We start from the raw sequence: 24,811 nt of genomic DNA, 5'->3' as shown, positions 1-24,811 counted from the left end.
TTTTCCTCCGGTCCGGTCTCCTGGGATGACGTTTCATCCCATGTCACCGCTGCAGCCAATCACAGGTTGTAGTGGCGGTCATGCAAGTCTGGATGACGTCACAAGGCCGGCCTCCAGGGATGACGCTTCATCCCACGTGACCGCCTCTGCAGCCAATCACAGGCTGCAGCGGCCTCTGCAGTCAATCAGGCTGCCGCGTCATACAGGAAGGTCGGACTGGAGGAAGAAGAGGGACTCGTCACCAAGACAACGACCGGGGTACGTATGAACTTATTTTTATTTTATTTTTAATCAGCAGCCTCTTCAGTGAGTGATAGAGACAAGTGGCTGACGATTAGTGTAATATATCTGTAATGTACTTCTGCCCGCCCGGCCGTTGCTAGGCAATGGCTCCGTCACACACGGACGGCACACGGATGCCTTCCGTGTGCCTTCAGTATTTTTGGCGGCCCCATTGACTTGCATGGGCCTCACGGTCACGGAATCTCGGACCAAAGTTGGACATGCTCTACTTTTGTCGGAACGGAGCAACGGGACCGTCAAAAAAACTGACGTGTGCATGACCCCATTGAAATGAATGGGTCAGGGTGCTAGTCGTCAGAAAAACGGCTAGCACCCTGAAGAAAAAGGCTGAAGTGTGCAGCCAGCCTAACCCTGTATCTAAATACTTTGGCCCAGGCAATTTGGCTTGTTGACGTACCACACCCTGGGCACATACACCACCAGCTCATACCCTCTAGTGCATGGGTTTCTATTTTGATGCCTATGATACAGGCATATATTGATCTTATCTTACATTACGTTGGTTTTTTTCCACATCTGATATTTTGTTTATTTCATAGGCATCCCATAAGATACATTGTATTTTACTAGTGTCCTTAAGGGTATGTTCACACGCAAACTCAAAAACGTCTGAAAATACAGAGCTGTTTTCAAGGGAAAACAGCTCCTGATTTTCAGACGTTTTTTGAGCAACTCACGATTTTCACGGCCGTTTTTGGAGCTGGTTTTCTATAGCTCCAAACACGTCCCAAGAAGTGACCTGCACTTCTTTATCGCGGGCGTTTTTCTATGCGGCCGGAAAAACGTCCGAAAATAAGCCGTGTGAACATACCCTCAGGGTATGTTCACACGAGGGCGTCCGTAACGGCTGAAATTATGGGGAAGTTTCAGCTTGAACGCCGCGTCAATTACGGACATAATTGGCGCTGCTATTCATTGGAGTCAATGAATAACGGCTCCAATTACGGCCAAAGAAGTGACAGGTCACTTCTTTGACGCGGGCGTCTATTTACGCGCCGTCATTTGACAGCGGCGCGTAAATTACGCCTCGTGTGAACAGACAAACGTCAGCCCATTGCTTTCAATGGGCAGATGTTTGTCAGCGCTATTGAGGCGCTATTTTCGGACGTAATTCAGGGCAAAAACGCCCGAATTACGTCCGTAAATAGGCCGTGTGAACATACCCTCAGAGTTAAACATTATCATGGATGGCCTCATACATGTAGATTATGTCTAGATGCAAACTGTAAAATTGTGTTTAAAGACAAATACAGGGACGGTTTAAAAAGACTGTTCCTGTCACTGTATAACGTGCATGGTTGAAGAAACCTAGTGCTCATTAGGGTATGTTTACATGCAGTAGCAAAATACGTCTGAAATTACGGCGCTGTTTTCGCCTGAAAACAGCTCCTGATTTTCAGACATTTTTTTAACAACTCAGGTTTTTCGCGCTGTCTTTTGACAGCGACGCGTAAAATTACACTTCGTGGGAACAGAACATCGTAAAACCCATTGAAAGCAATGGGCAGATGTTTGTAGGCGTAATGGAGTAGTTTTTTCAGGCGTAATTCGAGGCGTAAAACGTACCCTAAGACACATATGGGGAGATTTATAAAGACTGACGTTTCATACTCCAAGTTTAGGCCTCATGCACACGGCCGTGCCCGTAATCACGGCAAATTATTGCGGGCACGGCCAGCTGCTGACAGCCACCCGCATTTACAAAGTATGGGAACACGACCCTTAAAACACGAAAAATCTCACATGCTCCATAATTCCCGGCACAGTTCTACGACACAGACACCCATCCATAGCGATATGGAAAGGTGTCCGCGGCCAATAGAACTGAATGAGTCTGCAATTATGGAGAGTTTTTACGGTCGTGTGCATGGGGCCTTAGGGTGCGTTTACATATATCAGTTGTATCAGCATCAGTTTTTTTTGGTCTCTCAAGCGATTACAACTGATGCAAAAACTGATGCAAAAATGTATCAGTTGCCATCAGTCTTTTTCACAATTTTTACTACTGAACCATCAGTTGTCATCGGTTGTCATTAGTTGTCATCAGTTTTTATCATCCATTTTTTACATCAGTTTTTACCACAATTGTCCACCAAAAAGGTAGTCTAGGGTCTGTAAATGTGCCAATTTTATCAGAGTGGTGCATAGCTTTTGATAGATTGGATACATGATAGATTAGATACTTGTTGTGTACCATGTCAAGGCTCTCCTCTGCTCCGGCCTCGGCGCTACACTGAAGTCTGACACACACATTGTAATATTCAGTGCAGCGCCAAGGCCGAAGCCAAGAGGGAGAGCCCTGCTGTCCACTGACCTCACCTCAGATCAGATCTTAGAAGCAGCTTTGTGGACCTGCAAAGACCCCAAACACAAGCCCTAACTTCAGGGAGTAGATCGATTTTGGCGCCTTTACAGCTACCCAATCCCACCCGCATCTTCTACCCACCCCACACCACGCCGGGATGGCTGTTTTTTCTATTTACACAACAGGGTCCGGGTGTCAGTCGTTAAAAACGGCTGTCTCGTTCCGTTTTTGACGGCCGTTTGCATCTGTTTTGTATTTGTTCCGTGTTTCCGTTTTTGACAAATTTTTTAAAACAGGTGAATTTCATGTGTAGATAATGCCACAGTGCCCTCTGTATATAGTGCCACACACCCCATTGTAGATAAGGCCACAGTGCCCTCTGTATATAGTGCAACACACCCCCCTTTAGGTAATAATGCAATTCCTTCTGTAGATAATGCCACAGTACCCACTGTAGATAATGCCGCAGTGCCCTCTGTATATAGCGCCACCCACCCCATTTTGATAATGATGCAGTGCCATCTGTAGATAATGCCACAGTACACCCTGTAGATAGCGCCATCAGCACCCCCCTCTAGATAGTGCCACCCACCGCCCTTCCAAAAGGAGCCCCTGACGTCAATGTCCATGTATGGGCGGTGACGTCAGGGTTTACCGCTAGACGCGGAATCTCCGGTCACAGTGTTGCCAACACTCTGGCCAGGGAGCAGGAATGTAATTTAGTGCCACCCATGCCCCCCCCCCTGAAGTTAGCGCCACCCTCTCCCTGTATATAGTGCTATCCCCCTTAGATAGCGCCACTATAGCTCCCTTTCAAAGTGGAATCCCCGGTCATAGCATTGCATAGCATAGCATATATGGACAGTGGCATCAGGGGCTACTCCCTGAGCGGAATCCCCAGCCGCAGCATTGCCGACGCTGTGGCCGGGGATTCCCTCCAGGTGGAGCCCTTGACGCCACTGTCCATATATGGATTCTGCTCAGGGAGTAACCCCTAACGTCACTGTCCATATATAGACAGTGACGTCAGGGGCTACACCTGGAGCGGAATCCCCAGCAATGCTATGATGCATTTCGGAAGGGGGATGCGGCAGCACCCGGCGTTCTTCTGTCTACAGATAATTTGGATAGGATACGGCGCAGGACCTCCCTGGGAACTGGACCCAAAAACGCTGCAGGTAGCGTTTTTGGATCTGGCTCCTGCACAGGTCCAGCGCTGTACAGCTCAATAATTGATGTTCCCTGTGCCAGAACAGATCCCATAGAAAGTTATGGGATCCGTTCTAGCATCAGTTTCTGCAACACGCCGGAGGGAAACTTAAACAGACAACAGATATATGTGAACAGCCCCTAAATAAAAAAAATTTGAAGTAAGATGCAACACATTTATTAACACCTCTTAATAAATGTGTTGCATCTTTCAGCTGGATGTGTTCCACAATTGTGACGCAACGACCGCTGCCGTGGCCATGCATTCCCCCCTCATCGAACATAAACTAAAAAATATGTATGCTCATCCCACCACTCCTCTTTGCTTCTCCCCACTGGGTCCCCTCAGGCTATTACAGCAGGCCGAGGCTCATACAAGGTACTGACATTGAGCAGCATCAGGGGCATATATGCGACGCAGCACTCAACGTCCTGAGTGCCATAACACATACAACATCCTGACACTACCCAACGTCAGTACATTGTATTAGTAGTGAGAGCGTGAGGGGACCCAATTCTGGAAAAGCGAAGAGGGGCAGTCAGGTCAGCATAGGTTTTTTTTATTGTCCGATGGGCATGGGGCTGTAGTCTGATCGGGGGGTACGGTGCCCGACATGCTCCTTGCTCCACCATTAGATTCTACTGTATCTACGTCCTGTGGATGGAGATACAGTTGAAACCGGGAAATGAAGCCTGCCGTCTAGGACAGCGGGACATTGCATCTAATCTAGGATTGTCCCGCAGGATGCGGGACAGTTGGGAGGCATGCATCATCTATTGTCAATTGTTTGAGCCTGTGTTATCTGCCCTCAGTTTTATAATAGAGGTGTTAGCTTTAATTCTAATCTTTCCCTCTGATGATAATGATGATAATAAGATGAAAGCTGAACCTGTCGCCAGTGTACACAGCACACGCTGAAAAGTTTTATCTGGAGTATTTCAGGATTTTGTAATTATATAGATATTGACATTTTGATTTTTATAATAGGTCTTCTTCTTATGATAAGGTGCCTGTTAAGCTAGAAAACAGTATGTCAGTGGAATGAATTTGAACTTCTTGGTAACCATTTCCTATACAAACATATCAATTTGCCCGCATATCAAAAATAAAATAAAAATGTATTTATTTTATTCTCACTTTTTTGTGCTAACTAATATTTTAACATCAGTTATATCTGCTTGTATCTGAGCTTTGTGACAAGGGCTGTCACAGAGTTTTCCTAACAGCACATCTGTTTAGTTATGCAGCAAAATGAAAGCAGAGGCTGCGCTGGCTCCCTATGCGAGCTGTAATATCAGCCATACTGGTTGTCATCCAGCTTTCTCAGAATCAGATAATAAGAAGAAGAATTGGCAGGCTAGAACTTGGCTAAAGAAGAATTTCAGTTCAAGGTCTATTTACTGGTGATTGTTTTTTTTATTTAGTTGTAAATACTCTTTGGTGTAGGATCAGTCAACAGCCAGGAGCCAAGTAGCCACCGAGGGAGTGATGACTAAAGGAATTACTCAAGTGTGAATTACCCACTCCAAGATATTGAGACATTTTACATATGAATTAAGTTCTATCAGAACAACGCTACATTATCAATCTTTAGGCTGGTTTAAAACAGCTGTAATATGGACCATGTTACAGCCGCAACACCCAGTCCCTCACAGTCCTACTAAACCAACCTTTAAACCAGTGGCATAGCTGAAGGGTTGCAGAGGTTGCAATTGCGACCGGGCCCTGAAACTGTGGGGCCCACGGCCCCCCACAACACGTCTATCTGCCGTTAATGTAGTGACTGTAGCATATGTAGTAAACTACACAGACCCCTGTTACAGTAACATCTCCATATACTTACCCTCCTCGCTCCTGAGTCTGGTCTTTTTCAGATTCGGACACAGCGATGGGTCATGGTGCCATTCAGCGTCAGGACGTTGTATGAGTGGGGCACATCACGTCATAATGCTGAATGGCATCAGGATCTAGCACTTCTCCCAAATCTGAGGGCCCAACTCAGGAGCAAGAGGACTTGACTCAGGAGTGAGGAGTGTAAGTATATGGATACTGATTGCTGAGCGGCTGTATCTAAGCCTATCATGTGTTATACTGTCTACTGGGGCTCTGTATCGAAGCCTATCATGTGTGATACTGACTGCTGGGGCCCTGTATCTAAACCTATGGTGTGATACTCTCGGCTGGGGTCCTGTATCTAAGCCTATGGTGCCATACTCTCTGCTGGAGCCCATTATTTGAGCCTATCATGGGTAATACTGTAAGACTCTAGCAATGCCCATGGCTGCTAGTGCTTTATTGATGGGTCACTTAGGAGACCCAGCGATGCAGCTAAAAAGTTAGGTGTGGGCGAAAGCCGTCAGCCGTGAAGAGAATTGAGGGGCCCAAAAAGAGCTTTTGCACCAGTGCGGATGAGCCTTTAGCTATACCCCTGTTTCAAGCACCATAGAAAGCATGCAGCCATAATGCACATTTCACTTTACAAGAAACCTTTAAATCTGAGTTCATACGAGCCATAGAGACCTTTTTACCAAGTGACACCATATTTTTCAGGGCATGAACAAAATGCTCCCAGTTCACAGATGCCCAGCAATGTAACCATTAATGTTGCCTAAGGTAACGTGTCGGGACCCTTACCTTGCTTTTCCCCATCGAATACTTTTAAAAAAATATATAATTTATCTCACCTTACCTCACCACTTTGCTTCTCCTAACTGTGTCCGCTCCGGCTCTAGCACTGACGACATTAAGTGATATGCTGCATCGGTACTGACACTGCCTGACGTCAGTACCTTGTACGAGCCACGGTATGAAAATGGAGCCGGAGGGGACACGGTGGGGAGAAGAAGAGCTATGAGGTGATTATGTATATTTGAAATTTTTTGTGATGGGGATGTAGATGGGGCACGGTCATTACACCACAATTTTGGTGCACATCCCATCAGAAATGCCACCTAAGCCCCTAAATATAAATAAATATGCATTACTGCTAAATCTACTTATAATAGGGAGGTTCTTAGTGCACATTTTGATCATATTGTGTGAGCCCACCTGCCACAACAAGGTGACCTCTGAGGTGGGAACCTACGCTGCACATACACCCGGAACTTGGACTAAACCTTCATATACCTGGGGATGGTAGGAACCAGCATTAAACTAAGTAAAATCACCCAGGGCAGAATGGAAGGAGTGCAAGATCAAAAATGGAGGCAGTCACTAACCCCACATATATGAATCACATAAACAAAACAAAAGTTTGAACAGCACATTCCAACAAAATGAAACAAAACGTGTGTAAGGTGGAAGAACGCCTGTGGCTGCAAATTTATACATCACACAAAAAAATGTTGACAGCACACTGCGAACACCAATGTAACCTAAACCACTAAATATAAATAAATATGCATTACTAATAAATCTATTTTCAATAGTGAGGTTCTTAGCGCACATTTTGATAAAATTGTATGAGCCCACCTGCCACGACAAGGCGACCTCTGAGGGGTAACCTACGCTGCACATACATCCGGAACTGGGACTAAGCCTACATATATCTGGGGATGGTAGGAACCCATTGGCATCCCCAAAAGCATTAGTGTTTGCAGTGTGCTGTCGCCATTTTTTGTGTGCTGTATAAATTTGCAGTCACAGGCGTTCTTGCACCTTATACGCGTTTTGTTTTATTTTGTTGGAATGTGCAGTTCAAACTTTTGTGTTGTTTATGTGATTCATCAGAAAGATGCGACACATCTATTAAGAGGCATTCCTAATAAATGTGTCACATCTTACTTCAGCGAATTGGTTAAGACTGGCATATGAAATGCCATGCCTGTCCATTCCTTGTTCACACAGTGCAGTTTCTGTTTTGTATTAACAACCACACAGTATGATATAAACATATAAAACTGTGATAAATAAATAGATATGTATATATTGTGTTCTATAATACACAAGTCACACACATAACGTAATTCTATCTCATGGAGCAGCTCGGCAGTGCCACCCATTGACATGATCTGTTGTTGCACTAATCTCACTAATTTATCTGAGCAGGGGATCCCTAATTACACCAAATCTTCAATTTACCATTTTAATTCCTTTTAATTTCTGCGGAATACATTATTAAATTTCAATCTATGCTTTTGCCTCATTGATGTCAGGGGTTCTTTGTAACTTGCTAAGCACCAATCTTGAATGTTCTACACTGAATTATAAAAAGTTATACAAGTTTCTAATATACTTTGTGTTTCAATTACTCCTCAGTATTAAGATATTTGCTTGCTGTCAGTGAATGGAAATGTTCGAGGTAGCAAACCGATACATACCTAGTCCTGCACTCAGCAGGACAAACTTTTCACAAGCCTGTGAAAATGCATCCAATGCAAGCAAAGGACATAGGCCACGTTCAGAAGTTGTGGAATTGCTGTTGACAGTCCGCAGTGGAAATCTGCAGCAGCCATTTTTTACATTTGTTTCTATACATTTTTGGAAACTTAGTTCAGACGTTGCGGAAAATAACTGTGTGAAAATTAGGCTGCAGTGCAGAATTTTCGCTCTGCAGTATGCACATTATTTTGCGGAGAAGCAGCGGAATTTCACTGCGGATTTCAGCCTCTCAAATGCAAAAACTGAAATCTGTGGCAAGTCCGATGTGATATCTGCAAGGTCTGAATTACCTGTCAAATATGCAAATGTTGCTGCAGATTCGTTGCGTAATTGCCCCGAATCTGCACCATTTGCAGCGGAAAAATTCTGCCACGTCTGAACATGGCCTTATTGTTACAACAGTCAGCGCTTGTCTCTCCTCAGAGATGAAGAAACCCAAGAAGTGAATGTTCCACAGGGATCTTTGAGACTTTACGAACAGATGCGCAGAGATTTAATGGGTTATTCTCTGGATTCTGCTGTCACTCAGTGTACTGTACCTGAAGCCCTGCCATATCCATCCTGTCCCTGACTATACCCTCCAGGGATTGACTACATTCCTGCAGTTACTTCCGCTAATGGCCTTTATTGAGCTGCTGGCTGCTACCAATTGAGTGTTTAACCTGGCTGGATAAATATCAATATATCACAATGACAGAGGGCGATATCCGGCCCCTTAGCTTTTGTCTTCCTATAAATAAGATGTAAGAGTTGCACTGACGGGTTTAATTGGCACTTGCCAGGCTATAGTGGTTGGTCAATGTGAGTTACATTAACTCATGTTATCACCGGCCTTGTCTGAAAGAAATATAATCAGCATCTTATTACTAATAATACTTATCATGATATTTTCCAGGGATAAGTGAATTATAAATTGCATGTCCTTTCTAGATGCTCAGTGTCAAGCCTGAGGTCCTAAAGCCTGTGAATAGTGATAGAACCTGGTGTAGTTATTTAATGTATCTATGTGATCATTGAGTTCAATATACCCAGTGCAACTACTTTCACTGCCTTAGACGCATGTACAAATGGACACGTTATTTTATTGAGATTTAATTTAGGTTCAATCTGTTATAAAGACATTATTTTACATTATTAGCTGTAATGTTACTAGCATGGGCATAAAGAGAACAGTGGCAGCTACTGCATCTAATAATGGGCTCATAAAACACGGGGCTCAGGTTCACCTCATTTCCCTCCTCATGGGATGAGTGATACTATGCCAGGGCCTTCAAATCCAAAGAGCAGGTCTGCGAAGGACAACAAGACACTGGTCCCAACAGCAGTGGTGACCTTCATGATGGTGAGACTTCAGACCCTTTTCAAAATATGGCCATGGCCATTGTTATCTCAAACCGATTGGACTTCTACCTCCCCATCTTCTGCCACCAAATTGTCAGGACTCACTATAATTCTGAGCAGTGACTGTATTTTCTGGTATGATCTTTGCCTGGGTGATGGGTCAGATAGTATGCCAGCATTACCCAATATATTGTGGTGGGATGCAGTGGGGAGGAAAGTGTCTGGATGGACCATGCAGAGTCTGCAGAAATCAATCTGTAAACTGGATAAAAGGTCCCAAGAAACCTCCTGACCCCAGAGTCTCCATCTCACAGGCTGGACTAACCTGGAAGCCATCGGATTAGGTCTTCCGAAACACAAAGATGATGGGGAACTTTTGCAGAAATTTCTTGAACCTTGTGATGGTGTTTCCAGACATTGCTCTTTGCCCCAGATATACATGTGCACTGGACTTTATTTACAGCCTGTGGATATTTCCTATTGAACTGTAATAAGTGGGTTTTGAGTGACGTGGCCAGTGGCCTGTGTAGGCCACATGGCCAGCTCACTTATTATATGAGGGGAGAGGTTGTGATGGTGCATTATGTTTGGATTATTGTGAGTCCTCAGCAGAGAGGAATGATTCTGTAATCAGGTACCACGGGTCGTGTCTCCAGCCTAAGGACAATCAGATGAGTCCGAGGTACAGTCCACAAGACATAAAGTGACCTCATTGTCCAGTCTCTACAGGGGGTCATCAGGAGGCACCACCATCACTCAGTTAGAGTGCAGACCAGCAAACAAAGCAGATCCAATTATCCCCCCCCCCCCCTGTGTCCCCATTTCGGCTGTGGCAGACAATAGATGGGCAATACACATAATAGCACAAAAGACACAACTCACTTACAGACAGTAGAGATACAAACTAAAGTCATTATAATGATGGTGACTAGAAACTGCCAAGATATTCCTCCTCCCCTGAGGGGTATATAAGCGCTTGTCCTGGGGAGGATGGGAGTTTTGGATTTAGACCTTCAGGAGAGCTGAAGCTGAGGTCAGCGCTCTGAGGATGTTCCTGTGATTACCTTATTTTGTGGACTGTGTGCTGTTCCTGCAGTGAAGGCTACTTGTTCTGTCAGCATTGGATGCAATAAATCGTGTTGGAGTTGCCCTGTCGTCACTGGCTCTGTTGATCGTGTATTAACTTAACGAACCCCATGACAAGCACCGATCAACGATGTCTCATTGATTGGCGCTCGCTGCGCCGGCTGATTATCGGCCAGTGTAAAAGGGCCTTTAGTCACTGCGGATCCTTTGAGAAACATCTTGGTAAGAAGAAAGGGGCAAAATGTGAGTCAGTGCATGTCGAATGCTGTACATTGTCATGGCAGGGTTGTCCTTGTAATGTGTTTGGAGGAGAATGGGATACTATGAACCCTACTTCCATCACTACACGTCGCTCTGCTTCAGTCATGTACAGAAACTGGCTTTTTATAGATCTATATATTTTTAGGCAAAGATGTTTCCAGATTTATGTAAATCCTTCCTGTCCCTGGTTAAACTGATGGATGTAATATCGTTTTTTCAACCGCACTATGTAACTATCTATTATATAAACAAAAGCTCTGCAACTGTCTTATATTCTTTATATGTAGTACAGTAAAAAATAGTGTAGTACCGTGTTAGCCAGAGACAATATGAATGACTTAGAAAAAAGCACAACATTTAGATGTTACACAAAGACAATTAGTACATGAAGTGATACATCATTAAGATAAGCCGGGCAATAAAACTGAGGTTATAGGGGTGATGACTTAGGAGTTAAGGCATCTGGAGTCAGTCTGATGGGGGATGTGACGTGTGTCACATGTGATGTGTGTTGGACACACGTCACATCCCCCATCAGACTGACTCCAGATGCCTTAACAGCGTTTGTGATTGTCACATAGAAAAGCAAAGGAATTTAGAAATAATGAGAAGTATATTAAAAAAAAAAAGTATTTCTTATAAGCCGGAACTGTTGGGGCATTAACAATAAAAGATCAAATAAGGATATGCGGACGTCATCTCTTCGTATTATTTAAGTAGAATATTAAGAGACTTTACAAAAGAGGACAGCTCAAAGACATATCAATCCAGAGATCACTGGGCAGGTACGAGGACCATTTCTCTTTGTTCTCAAAAAAACTGTGTCCATTCCTTACAGTAAACTACTAAGCAGAATCTCTTAGACAGAGTGTGAAGATTGCCAGTAGCATGGAGAATTGACCCTGCACTGTGACGGGGAACAGATTGTGATATTGTCTTGCTCAGAGAAGCACAACTATATAATGCTACAATGCTATTTCCTTTTATAGGTAAAATAGTACAAGGTGAGGGCTGAATCCCAAAATGGACCGATCTTCGTAACAGCGAAGATGTCCTTGCACCTCTTTACTTATACATGCTCTTAAAGAGGACCCGTCAGCTCTCCTGTTATAGTAAATACATGTATACCCCATAAAATGAAAATTCTGGAGCACATTAGAACTTTCCATTGGGCTGTTCTTTTGTTATTCTTCCTGGAAATGTATGGATAAGTTGACAACTGGGTGTTACCATTCCCCTCGTCATAGGGTGTGTTCCTACATAGTCGGACACTATCAGAATTGATTGGACATTGTGAGAGTATGTAGCGATATGCCCCATCGACAAAGAGAATAGTAAGGCCAGACTCACACGAATGTGGGGAAACTTGGACGTGAAAAACGTGACTTTTTCATGTCCAATGTGCCCCCATGCTTCTATTGAGGGATCCGTGAAAACAGAACAAAAACAGAACAAAATATGACATGTTCTATTCTTCAATGGACCCTTCACACGGTCCGTTGAAACAACGGCTGTGTGAATGGCCCCATTAAAATACATCCGTGTGACGGCCGATGTTTTAACGGCCGTCGCACGGACATACTCTACGTTCGTCTTAATTCGGTCTAAGACTCAGTTGTCAATTTAGTTGTCAATTTAGTAAAACATTTCCAGTAGAAATAACAGAGGAACAACATAACGTAGAGTTCTAAGAAAGGTGATCCAGAATTGTTATTTTATTTTTGGGAAAAAGTGTTTATTAAAACAGACAGGAGAGGTGAGAAGTCATTGTTAAGTGGTTCTTAGTGGAAACATTTTAGCACGGTGTATATACAAAGGTGTAAGCACTTAATGGGTGACCTTGTTTTATATAAGTGTCGGACCCCTTTAGTACATTATGCATATGTTGTAGTAGATCCTATCCCGTAAAATTGTAGACAAATTTCGAGATCCCAAAGAATTATGGGACCAAAAAAGCGCCAAAGCTGCATGCTGCATAAAATCTGTAATAACTTCGAGCTTTCTAATAATTCACAGTATGACATGCGCTAGTCATAATATAATATGATATGCAATAATATAATTGAGGTTAACAATAAAAGCAGGGTTCACAGAATTTTATGAATGCACTCACCACATCTGTTACATAACTAGATTCACATCCTCTCCTATTCTTATTACAGTTTGATGACTTCAGAATAATTTTTTATTTGTAAAGGGTGGTCTAAAATGTACACATGGCTGCTTCAAGAATCGACAATTATCTCCTATCCACAACATAAGTGATAATTGTCTGATCACTGGGACCCGCACTGCTCGAACCTACACCAATCGCGAGAATGGGGGGCTCGACCACAATGAGGAGAATAGTGAAAGGAGCAGAGGTCGAGTATGCGTGCGCTCTTCCATTCAATGTCTATGGGAATGACGGAAACAGCAGAGTACAGCCAGGGGCGTAACTAGGAAAGACTGGGCCCCATAGCAAACTTTTGACTGGGGCCCCCGCCTCCCCTGGGTGTCACACATCCCCCCCTTGTAGATAGTGCCTTTTTTTACAGCCCCCCCCCCTGTAGATAACGCCATACAGTCCCCCCTGTAGACTGTATAGCGTTATCTACAGGGGGGACTGTATGGCGTTATCTACAGGGGGGACTGTATGGCGTTATCTACAGAGGGGGACTGTATGGCGTTATCTACAGGGGGGACTGTGTGGCATTATCTACAGGGGGGACTGTGTGGCGTTATCTACAGGGGGGGCTGTATGGTGTTATCTACAGGGGGGACTGTGTGGCGTTATCTACAGGGGGGAATTTGTGGCGTTATCTACAGGGGGGACTGTGTGGTGTTCTCTACAGGAGGGCTGTATGGCGTTATCTACAGGGGAACTGTATGCCGTTCACTACGGGGGGGCTGTATGCCGTTATCTACAGGGGGACTGTGTGGCGTTATCTACAGGGGGGACTTTGTGGCGTTATCTACAGGGGGCTGTGTGGCGTTATCTACAGGGGGGACTTTGTGGCGTTATCTACAGGGGGCTGTGTGGCGTTATCTACAGGGGGGACTGTGTGGCGTTATCTACAGGGGGACTGTGTGGCGTTATCTACAGGGGGGACTGTATGGCGTTATCTACAGGGTGGGCTGTGTGGCGTTATCTACAGGGGGACTGTGTGGCGTTATCTACAGGGGGGCTGTGTGGCGTTATCTACAGGGGGGACTGTATGGCGTTATCTACAGGGGGACTGTATGGCGTTATCTACAGGGGGACTGTATGGCGTTATCTACAGAGGGGGCTGTATGGCCATAACGCCACACAGCCCCCACTGTAGAGAACGCCATACAGCCCCCCTGTAGGGAACGCCATACAGCGCCATACAGCCCCCCCTGTAGGGAACGCCATACAGCCCCCCCCCTGTAGGGAACGCAATACAGCGTCCCCCTGCAGGGAACACCATACAGCGCCCCCCCCCTGCAGGGAACGCCATAAAGCGCCCCCCTACAGGGAACGCCATACAGCGCCCCCCCTGCAGGGAACGCCATACAGCGCCCCCCCCTGCAGGGAACGCCATACAGCGCCCCCCCCCCTGCAGGGAACGCCATACAGCACCCCCCCTGCAGGGAACGCCATTCAGCCCCCCCTGTAGGGAACGCCATACAGCCCCCCCCCACTGTAGGGAACGCCATACAGCCCCCCCCCCTGCAGGGTACGCCATGAAAGTCCACTGACTTCCGGCGTCTGTGTCGGCAGCTCCGTAGAAATGCGCACAAGCGCGACCGGCGCTCCATTCATTTCTACGGAGCTGCCGACACAGACCCCGGAAGTCAGAGGTTTGTGATGGAGAACTTCAGGGGACTTTCAGTCCCCCGTTCTCCCTATCGCTGCCAGCGATCACACATGTATCCCCTGTCCTGTGGAGAGGGGATACATGTCTTTTGTTTAATGGCAGAGCGGGGAGATACCTCCCTGCTCTGCCGTAGTGTTCAGTGGCGTCCCGCTGTAGCAGCCATAGCGGCTGCTAGCGGAGCCTGCGGCCATGGTGTGGGCCCGTGCCGGCGGGCGACACGTGCCCCCTTATACCGTGGGCCCCGTATCAGTCGCTACGGCTGCTACGGCGGTAGTTACGCCACTGAGTACAGCTCTTGAATGTTTCAATCAGACACATAGACATTGAATAGAGCAGTGGGCGCGTGTTCATTCTCTACTCCATTCAAGCTCTTCAATCATTGCAGTGAGGAGGAAAGGGGAGTTCAGGAGCCCCGCTCTCACAATCGGTGGGAGTCACAGCAGTGGAGGCCCCCAGTGATCAGACAATTATCACCTTTCCTATGGATAGGTGATAATTGTCGATTCTCGGAATATTCCTTTAGGGCATGTTCACACGCTGTGTTTTCAGGCGTTTTTAAGCGTGTAAACGCCTCGAAAAATGCCTGAAAAAACGGAAGCTGAACACATTCAAACATCTGCCCATTGATTTCAATGAGAAAAACACCGTCCCATAAAAAGTGCATGTGACTTCTTGAGACATTTTTGGAGCCGTTTTTCATAGTGTCAATAGAAAAACAGCTCCAAAAACATTAGCATGTGAACATAGCCTTAAAGTGCAGCTAAACATTTGACAAACTTCTGACATGTCATAGTAACATGTCGGAAGTTTGGATTGGTGGGGGTCCGAGAACTGAGACCCCCACCAATCGCTAGAACGAAAAGGCATAGGAATTGAAATTTCCAATGAAATAGAAGATTTCGTGGCTCTTAACCTTACCCCTAAGATAAAACAACTGGGGGAAAAACAAAAATTTGGGGTAAACTACCTTTATCAAAAGCTGACAGAATTATTCTGATAATAGCAGTTGCATTACCTAAATTATTGTTTATTTTTGGAGTATGCCCAGTCGTGATCCATGATAAGGACTTCAAAAGAATTATTATTATGTTCAACAAACTTATATGGGGGAGGAAAAGGGTTTGGATAAAACTAGAATTTTTTTGCCTTCCAAAGACAAAAGGAGGTTTGGCATTCCATGAGATCCCTTGTATTTTTTGGCAGCCCAACTACTTTACATTAAGGAATGGAACAAGGGTAAATTTTTGCTGTGGGTTATGTCTAAGACCAAAGGTTAATACTCCAATTTTTTTGAAGTGTTAGGGTATGTTCACACGGCAGCGTCCATTACGGCTGAAAATAGCTCCTGAATTTCAGACGTAATGGCATGTTGCCGGCGTTTTTAGCTGCGCCCATTACGGACGTAATTGGAGCTGTTTTTCTATGGTGCCAATTGAAAACGGCTCCAATTACGTCCCAAGAAGTGACAGGCACTTGTTTGACGCGGGCGTCTTTTTTACTTAAAAAATGACCGTCGGCACAGAACATCGTAAAGCCCATTCAAATGAATGGGCAGATGTTTACCGGCGCATTGGAGCCGTATTTTCGGACGTAATTCGAGGTTAAAACGCCCGAATTACGTCCGTAAATAGGGTGTGTGAACCCAGCCAAAGGGCACATTCACACCTGCCGGAATTGCTGTTGAATTCCGCTGCGGACAGTCCGCAGTGGAATTCTGCAGCAGATGTTTTTTACATTTGTTTCTATACATTTTTAGGAAAGTTACTTCAGATGTTGCAGAAAATAACTGTACGGAAATCAGGCTGCGAAGCAGAATTTTCCCCTCCGCAGCATGGAGAAGAAGCGTAATTTCACTGCGGATTTCAGCATTTGCATAGCAAAAACTGAAATCTGTGGCAAGTCCGCTGTGATATCTGCAACGTCTGAATTACCTGTCAAATATGCAAATTGTGCTGCAGATTCGTTGCGTAATTGCCCCAAATCTGCACCAACATTTGCAGCGTCAAAATTCCGCCACGTCTCAACATGCCCTTAGAGTCCGGCCAATTACTATCCGGTGCAGTAGCAACTGTGCCAACATGACTGTTGGACTCTCATGGGTAAAATTCTAGGAAAGAAAAGTTGAATAGAATTCTCGCCTCAGTAGCATAATTCATGGTTAGAGCAGCTCAAGGATATTTCAGAGCTTCCTCTCCTAAGGCTGGGTTCACACGTGGCGGAATTTCACTTGAATTCCGCTGCGGACACTCCGCAGCGTTAATCCGCAGCGGAGCCGTTTCTCCATTGACTTCCACTTTAATTTAGAAGTGTTCGTTTAGACGTTGAGTAAAATTCCGCTGCGGAGCATAGGCTGCGGAGCGGAATTTGGTGTCCGCAGCATGCTCTGTCTGTTGCGGACCAGTGGCGGACTGGTTGCGGACTCATGGCGGAATTTCTCCATTGACTTCAATGGAGATTCTAAATTCCGCAATGAAGTACGCAGCTGTCATGCACATGTTATGTGTGCTGCGGATGCGTCTTGCTTTTTGGACATGACATTTCTTCATTCTGGCTGGACCTATGTATTTCTAGGTCTACAGCCAGACTGAGGAAGTCAATGGGGCTCCCGGAATTACGGGAGCGTTGCTAGGAGACGTCAGTAAATAGTCACTGTCCAGGGTGCTGAAAGAGTTAAGCGATCGGCAGTAACTGTTTCTGCACCCTGGACAGTGACTACCGATCACAATATACAGCAACCTGTAAAAAAATAGAAGTTCATACTTACCGAGAACTCCCTGCTTCTGTCTCCAGTCCGGCTTCCCAGGATGACGCTTCAGTCTAAGTGACGGCTGCAGCCAATCACAGGCTGCAGCGGTCACATGGACTGCCGCGTCATCCAGGGAGGTAGGGCTGGATGCCGAAAGAGGGACGCGTCACCAAGACAACGGCCGGTAAGTATGAAATTCGTTTACTTTCACTAGGGAAAGTGCTGTCCCTTCTCTCTATCCTGCACTGATAGAGAGAAGGGAAGCACTTTTTCCGCAGTCCGCAGCAGCTAGTCCGCATCAATTTACTGCATATTTTGGGCAGATCCGCAGCGTAATCCGCAATGCGGATTATGTGCGGCATTGATGCGGACACTTGCGGAGAAAATCCGCCACGTGGGGCATGCCCTTAGACAAAAAGGAATAAGGTGTATACTAGACGTAGTGGAGGAGGGGAAAATTAAATCATAGGAGCAGCTTTCAGCGGTTTTTGATCTATCCTCAAAGGAAAGGTTCCCCTCTGCTCAATTAAAACACGTCCTTGATCACTTGTACAATAAATTGCTCCTTTATAAGGATGTTACGAATGGCTTCTGTTCAAGATTTTTCATCCAAGAAGTCGGGGTCAAGGCCCTATCTAATATCTATAAAACATTGTTAGAGGTTAATTCAGATAAATTTGAATTTAGGAGTATTGAAAAACGGGACAATGATCTGAAATGTGTAGGGAAGATAAAATGGGATATTATATATAAAAACATTAGTAGAGCCTCATTAAACAGGAATCACCAATTGATACAATTCAATATAGTTCACAGACTTTATTACACTCCGGTGTTCCTGAATAGAATCTATAAAAAAAAGTCATCTAACTGTCCCAGATATGGGGTAGTGGAGGCCGACTATGCACATCCTATAGAGAAATTTTGGACCGTCAGGAAGTGGATATTTTTTTCTCTCCCCAATTAGTATTACTGGGAGATGATTCTGCTTTAAATGTACCTAGAGATAGGGAAAATGGTGTAATAAAGTTATTGTTTATCGCCAAACTTCAGATCGTTAGAAAATGGATCTCTAAGGTCCTGTTCACACTGAGTCGTTTGCCGTGTTTTTCCCGACGTATTTCGCGGTGTTTTTCATCTGCGGCCATTGAGCGCCGCGGGCAAAAACGCAGCGAAAAATGCTTTATCTGCCTCCCATTGATGTCAATGTGAGGTCAGAGACGTAAACGCCAGAAGATAGGGCGTGTCGCTTCTTTTTCCGCTCGAGGGGAAAAAATGCCTCCGCCTCCCATCGAAATCAATGGGAGGCATTTCCGGCCGTTTTTTGGCGCGTTTTCCGACGTGGGTCAAAAAACTTTGTGTGAAAAGGGCCTTACACTCCTCTGGCTGTAGAAGCATGGATCCATAATGTGAAAACAATCATAAGATATGAAAAAATAAACAATAATAGTACCTGCTGGAGTTACCTTAAAAATTGCTACTGGGGCCAATGGTAGTGATTCTATTCCTGTGTAATTTCTAGTAATTTTCGAGTAGTCTAATTCCATGCTTGTCTTGGGGTGGGTAAGGGCAAGGGGCTTTATTGGGGGGTTGGGTGTCAAGGGTTGTGGTAAAAGTTTTAAAAGTAATTTTGTATTATAAAGCGTGTATTGCAATATATGTTTTAAAAGTGATTCTATTCCTGTAAAAATGTTACATTGTGTTGAATGAAAAATCTAAAATTAAAAAAATAATAATTCGGCTCATTATATGGATATCACTGTTTACAAACTCCACCCGATAGTTGACAGTGCCGTTTTGCTGGAATGTTTCCTACCCTCATGTCCCTGTTTAGCTGAACACTTCCAGTTTTTGGATGCAACGTAAAAAAAATTTTGTACAATGGATTCAAAGAAAGGATGAGTAAATGTATATCCCAAAACTGCAATTCACTATAACCTGTTTCTCTATTTGCTGTTATAACATAAGGCCATGCTTCATTGTTCAGGAAAATACACAAAAAATGAGAAAATATGTCATCAGTTATTGTCCTATTGAAATCTATTAAAGATAATAAAACAAAAGAATAACACTTGTGTGAATGAGGCAACCGTGAGAATGGGCTTCCAGTGTAAAGGCCCTATTACACCGGCAATGATCGGGCAAACAGAGAGATGCGCTGCCGACATGATGGAAATATATGGGGACGAGCGATCACAGTAACGAGAACTCGTCCCCATACATAATCAATCATTGTGAAAGGAGCAAACGAGCGCCAAACAACGAGCTGTCTAGTTGATCGGCGCTCATTTTCACGGCCCATATCGGGCCGTGTAATAGGACCCTTAGGCCCTTAGGACCCTTAGGCCCCATGCACACGAACGAGTTTTTGCGTCCGCAATTCCCCCGAAAATCCACGGGAGAATTGCGGACCCATTCATTTCTATGGGCCCATACACACTATCCGTGTTTTCACGGGTCCCCGCGGAAGTGTTGCTAGGCGACGACCGGGAATGAGTTCTGTCGTCATCCTGTTTTACCTAGGCTTTTTTTTTTTATCCGCATTTTGCGGCTTCCATACGGATGAACTGCGGATTACATACGGATGAACTGCGGAGGACATTTCACGGAACACGGTCCTGGAATTTGCGGACCAGGAAAACACTGCGGTCGTGTGCATGAGGCCTTAGTCTGGGGCTTTGTCTTTGTGGAGCGACAGTTTCAATAGTATCTTTCATACAACAGTTGCAGACTTGCAACTTAAAGTATGTTAAGAAATTGCGGATTTTGTCTGAATTTTTCGTTGCGTATTCCACCCTAAAAATGCACAACAATTTCACAGTACAATACTTGGATGGGTTTTAAAAAAAAAACATAAAAACAATCCAAATGTGGGGGAAAAAAATCAGTGCGGAATTTAGATCATGCTGCGGATTTGGCTGCGGATTTTCCGTAGATTTGACACAGCTATGTATAAACGCAGTGTTCAAAAGTTGGTGTGTGCAGCCTCATCCTTAGTTAGGCGCCATGCACACGGCTAATGCCTGTGAGCAAACCTAATGGACTGCATTATGGGTATTCCTTGTGCCACCCTGTGGTGCCTATATGAGGCACCCTCCTAATAGCACCATAATATGGCATGTAATGCTCAATGCCACAACTTTTTTTTCTTGCCATGATGTGCCGCTGAGTAAAATAGATTTCAATGTTCTTCATATTCAGGATCCATACTACAGAGATCTTGAATGCAGTCATATGTATGGGGCCATAGTATTATGCTTCGCAAACATAACCTTATTGCTTTCCCTGCAGAGAAGCTGAATGGCTGCCCCTGACTACTAACTTATATACTATATTGCCCTGGTATCAAGAAGTTAACTCCTCAGAGTTACAGATTGGCTACCGTGACTCCGTAATCTTCCAGCTACTATGTTGCGCATTACATAAGTGTAGAAAAATAATTAGTTATACGCTTATGACTAAGAAGTCTTAGTCTGGTCCCAGGTCAAGTGACACCACAAGACGTATGACCTTTTAAGAACTTCTTCATACGATCGCAGTAACGGTACAGACCATTGTCCTCTACCGCCATCTATTGGCCCATTATGGTTCAACAGGTAACTGATAATTGCTACATTTAATTCTGTATACAAAAGGTAAGAATACAACCAGCTACATACAAATGAGTATTTTCAGCCTCCTGGAGTGTTACACAAGGAAAGTATTTTCAAAGATATTCTTATAAATTAGTTATTGCTTCATTTATTAATTATTTAATACCCACTCCCAATAATTGCAAATTAAACAACCAAAAATCTCAGGATGAGAAATGCCAGTTAATATTACAAGTTCCTGTTAATATGAGCCTGGCCCAAGAACAGATATATATTTATTATTATTATTATTATTATTATTATTATTATTATTATTATTATTTTACCCTGGGGTCACCAATGCCAGTGATGCATTGGTGACCTTGGTTCCAAGTTTCAGTAATGCTCGGACACCTGTGGATGATGGAGGGTGGTGAACTCACCCTAATATTTAGTGCGATAAGAAGAATAAATAGTCATCTAATGTTACCCAATGTTATCAATACTTTCTATTATGATGATGATTATTATTATTATTATTTATTATGTCAATTCTACGCATTCCCTTCTTTATGACCTATGTTACATAGGCAATCACACATTCAAGCTTGCAGGAAATAATTTTGCTGCTTGTTATTGGAAACAGTTACAAGCTTGTCACATCCCGCACTGCTTGTCTGAGCTCTTACAAAGTAACTGTTATTTCTTCCTTTTAGAGGGAATCTACACAGATACACTGTGCAGAGGCGTCACTTAAGGAGAACCTTTCACCTGCCCATTCATGTGCCGCTGAGTGCAGCATGTAATAGGCCGGGCTTCACAAACCCTGGGGCACTTTACTCTCTTCCTCCGTTATTTACATATCGGTGCTGTTATATTTGGCGCCCGATATGTAAATAAGCCCCTGAACTGTCAATGGGGGGTTTCTATGTAAATAATTGGCAAGGGGCTGTGATGTCTTCGCTCTGACACTGTCCTATCAGCTACGAACTGGTGGTTCTGTAGGGAGCGCTCTCTCAGTCTGTGTGTTCTCGCGGGAGGGAGCACAGCGCAAGCCGTCCTGACATTGTCCGCAGCTGATTGGACAGTGTCAGAGCAAAGAGATCACGGCCCCCTTGCCATTTAGTTATATAGAAATGCCCCATTGACAGTTCAGGGGCTTATTTACATATCGGCGCCAAATATAATGGCACCGATATGTAAATAATGGAGGAAGTTAGAAAAATAATTTCAAGTGAGACCGTGTTTGTGAAGCCCTGCCCATTACATGCTGTACTTAGCTGCACATGTATGGGCAGGTAAAAGGTTCTCTTTAAAGTTCCTGGGCCCCAACCAATCCATAATCTGTCATAGAGCCCCACAACTATCACACATAATTTACAGTGCTGGTCTTCTTATCTGGGGCAGAGGGACCTATCAGGTCCCCTATGGCTCTGGGGCCCATGTGCGACCACAACCTTTGCATCCCCTATAGTTACGCCCCTGAATTGTGTTATGCCTTGTGCAGGGCCTGAGGGGCATTGTCATAAGTTCTTTCTTTGGTGTTCTTTGAATTCCTGTGTCAAGCTCAGACACTTCAGGCCCTGCACTAGGCATAACACAGTATGCATACCTCCCAACATTTGCATCCCCATTCGCAGGACACTTAAGCCCCGCCCCTGGGAACGTCCACAAAACATAACTGACAATTCCCACTTTTAGGGCAGATTCAGACGAACGTTGCGTTTTTGCGCGCGCAAAAAACGCGCCGTTTTGCGCGCGCAAAAAACACTTGACAGCTGCGTGTGTCATCCGTGTATGATGCGCGGCTGCGTGATTTTCATGCAGCCGCCATCATAGAGATGAGGCTAGTCGACGCCCGTCACTGTCCAAGGTGCTGAAAGAGCTAACTGATCGGCAGTAACTCTTTCAGCACCCTCGACAGTGAATGCCGAACACAACATCGAGAAACCTGTTAAAAAAAAAGAAAAAGTTCGTACTTACCGAGAACTTCCCTCCCGGCCGTTGCCTTGGTGACGCGTCCTTGGTGACGCGCCTCTCTTGACATCGGGCCCCACCTCCCTGGATGACGCGGCAGTCCATGTTACCGCTGCAGCCTGTGCTTGGCCTGTGATTGGCTGGAGCTGTCACTTGGACTGAATTGTCATCCCGGAAGGTCAGACTGGAGGAAGAAGCCGGGAGTTATCGGTAAGTCAGAACTTCGTTTTTTTTTTACAGGTTCATGTATATTGGGATCGGAAGTCACTGTCCATGGTGCTGAAACAGTTTAACTCTTTCAGCACCCTGGACAGTGACTATCTCCTGACATCGCATACCGGAATTTTTTTTGCCGGGTTCGGCCAAAACGAGTTCGGCCGAACCCGGTGAAGTTCGGTTCGGTTGTCCGGGTTCGCTCATCTCAAAGACACTCCGTTTGGATGTTTGGAAACAGAAAAGCACGTAGTGCTTTTCTGTTTACATTCATCCTTTTGACAGCTGGTGCGCTGTTTCAGTCGGTTCGCACGGAAGTGCTTCCGTGCGACCTGCGTGGTTTTCACGCACCCATTGACTTCAATGGGTGCGTGATGCGCGAAATACGCGGAGATATTGAGCATGTTGCGCTTTTTGCGCAGCTGACAAAAGCTGCGCAAAAAGCACGGACTGTCTGTACTGCCCCATAGACTTGTATTGGTCTGTGCGTGGCGCGTGAAAACCACGCGGCCCGCACGGACCCAATACACGCTCGTGTGAATCCCCCCTAAGGCAGATTTCTATAATCCCTGCTCAATTTGAGGACCGTTCGCGGGACAATCCCACGAAAAACGGGACAGTTTGGAGGTATGCAGCATGTCAATTTTTCCTAAACTGTTCCATTAAAGAGAACCTGTCACCTCTCCTGACATGTCTGTTTTAGTAAATAATTGTATTCCCCATTAAATAACAATTCTGAAGCATATTTTCTTAGAACTCTGGGTTGTGCCGTTCCTTTGTTATTCCTCCTAGAAATGTATGAATAAATCGACAAGTGGGAGTTACCAGTTGGGGCTGTGTCCTTACAGTCTGACACTGTCCAATCAGTGCTGACAGAGTGAGACTGTGTAGGGACACGCCCCTTTGACAATAGCAATGTAACACCCAGCTGTCAATTAATTCATACATTTCTAGGAACAACAACAGAGGAATGACACAACGCAGAGTTTTAAGAAAAGCTGTTCCAGAATTGTTATTGCATCAGGAATACAAGTATTTACTAAAATAGACATGTCAGGGGAGGTGACAGCTACTCTTAAAGTACAAAAGAAGATAAAGGCAGTGCAGTAATATAAGATGGCAGAAGCCATATAAGATTTGCTGTGTATTGCTTTTTGAGCTAAGAAATAGCTCTTCCGAGTAACTCCCTAGTGCAGGAAGTACCCACAAATATACGCACATATTATAAATGTATTGTCATTTCCAGAAGAATAAGTAAAAAATAAATCAGTCTCGTCCTTATTATAGGTACATCGCAGAATTGTCGTTGTTTAGCACGTTCTGCAGATATAACGGGAGATATATCACAGGGAGGCAATTATTGTGCGGAGAACGCTCCACGTTTACTCTTCTTTCCTTGCAATCCCCGTGTGACATATATCCCCCCTTCTTGTCTGTTATGCTTTGTTGAGGAGTGCCACAGACACAGAGGAAATATTTTATGGGTCCCATTAGGAAAGCAGCACGGCTAATTTATCAAGCTGCGAGTTAATGAGTGGTGCCAAGCACCCAGTCCAGGAAATCCATCGCAAGATGGAGATGGGGCATTATAACTTT

At 44.8% G+C, this 24,811-nt stretch overlaps 1 protein-coding gene across 1 annotated transcript in view; it reads left to right on the top strand.

The window, feature by feature from the left end:
• Positions 1 to 24,811, top strand: part of SEZ6 (seizure related 6 homolog) — a 579,683-nt gene that overhangs the window by 469,395 nt on the left and 85,477 nt on the right. The gene's annotated exons all lie outside the window — the stretch shown is intronic.

Source organism: Rhinoderma darwinii, chromosome 2, assembly GCF_050947455.1.
Source record: "Rhinoderma darwinii isolate aRhiDar2 chromosome 2, aRhiDar2.hap1, whole genome shotgun sequence".
NCBI classification, from domain to species: domain Eukaryota; kingdom Metazoa; phylum Chordata; class Amphibia; order Anura; family Rhinodermatidae; genus Rhinoderma; species Rhinoderma darwinii.
Note: the sequence above shows the minus strand (reverse complement) of the source record. Positions and strands in the feature narration are given on the sequence as shown.